Genomic DNA, 2,008 nt, shown 5'->3' on the forward strand with positions numbered 1-2,008 from the left:
TACTCGATACTCGCAACATGATTGGTTACTATATTCAGGAAACAATTAGTTTTGCTTACACTTAAGAGAATAGTCTATAAACAATCTCTATAAAAATATTTAGCGTTACTCGTAAGGAAAACGATCGGTACATTAAGTGTTGAAAAAGTAATTACTATTAAAATAATTTATTGTTTGTGTGTGTGTATGTAATATTTAGTATGTGTGTGTGTGTGTGTGTGTGTGTGTGTGTGTGTATATATATCACGTGTCTATGTTTTGTCAATTGGAATGCATTAAAAGAGGAGAATGATATCAAAAATTACGAAAAATAGAATTCAATTTGTTCTTCAAATTTAAATAGGACCAATTGGGCAGGATACTTTAAGAACTTTAGTTTACTTACTAGACTTTAAGGATTTTTCTTATTAATTTAATTGCAAACTTAAACTTCATATAGAAATGTTCATTGTGATTTGAATTGTGACGTATTATCATAATTATTCTGAAATATAATTAGTCTAATGCATTCAACGTTACTATAAAATGTGTTCTTGCATCTCAAAATGGTTATGAGTAACACAGTAGAATATTCTGCTTGGTGGAAAATAATATTTAGCTTCTGTTTTGGTTACTAATTGTATCTCGTTTTATAAAGACAAATTATAATTTGTAACCGAGTATCGAGGTTTAGTTGGATCGTGAGTCCAACTGAGCTCTCAACTGGTTTGATTTCCTAAAATATATAACAACAGTCACTCTAGCTAAATTAAATAATTGAAAATTTCATTGCAGTCGTTGCAGTATATCCGGGCCTAGATCTCTAATTTTCGAATCGTAAATTACAGGACGTTGAATACAGAACGATTCATTGGACTCCTGATATATCGTAGTGCCCCTGTGACGGTGACTTTGTAATCCAAGGTAATTAGCTATGCTGATTTACTACTGGGATTACATTTTGTTACTGGTCAAGTTTACGCAATTCTAACAAATTGTGTTTACATTGTGATGTAATGGACAAATTATTTTTGAATAATTAATATACCTAAATATGTATAGATTTATAGTTTTAAATTTATGTAATAATTATGTAAAATGTAAACAGATTTTGATATAGTTGATGCAAAGTATAAGTTGAAAACACACACATAAGAGAAAGTGATTATAAAACTATAGGATTATTATTTATGAAAAGAAAGAATTCGATTGCTATTTAAATGCCATTTTAAAAGTAAAAACAAAATTGTAAATAAAAACATCCAACGTATTCGCACATTGTTGTCATATTGGGTATTAACTGGCTAACATTTAAAAAAAATAAAAGAAACACAGAGTCGATAAAAAGATTACATTGTACAAAAGCGATTGGATAGAATTTCCTTTTTATAAATACTTATTGATGCGAGAAAACACTAGCATAGATCTATCATAAAGATTACAAATAAAATAAAACGGAAAATGCTGAATGCTAACTTGATGTTTATTCCATGAAGATAAGGTATATTTTCGAATGCGCGCTTTAACTAGTTTAAAGAACTTGGTTTGTTGTATCCTCACATTCGTGTAGGTAGCATCTCGTTAATCTATCAGTAGGGATACGATTGCCCGCTGTCATGCGGAAGCACATCTTTGATCTCGGCCTTAATCAATTGGTATCGATGTATCGATGTTCAACCATCGATTCATCGACTCGATTCGAAAACGATTCTGCCTACGCATTCAGTGCGATATTCTATTAACATGTGCTTTTAAGGTTCTCTTTTGAATCGCTAACAATATAACATTTTGTATATTTAATGCGATTGGTTTAAATATGAATAAATTATTCGCCCGCTTTCCTTTGTTATTATAATATATATTAATTATATTATTATTGAATCCCACATCAAATATATTTATTAATTTAGTACTGATTTGATCGCGGTAAAATAAGTTCTCGTAGGTTCGACAATATAATTATATCTTATTCGTAATCCGAGATTTTGTTGTGATGCGTTCATTATTCTATTGATGGTAGGGTATTGAG

This window comes from Vanessa cardui, chromosome 15 (assembly GCF_905220365.1).
Source record: "Vanessa cardui chromosome 15, ilVanCard2.1, whole genome shotgun sequence".
Taxonomy (NCBI): domain Eukaryota; kingdom Metazoa; phylum Arthropoda; class Insecta; order Lepidoptera; family Nymphalidae; genus Vanessa; species Vanessa cardui.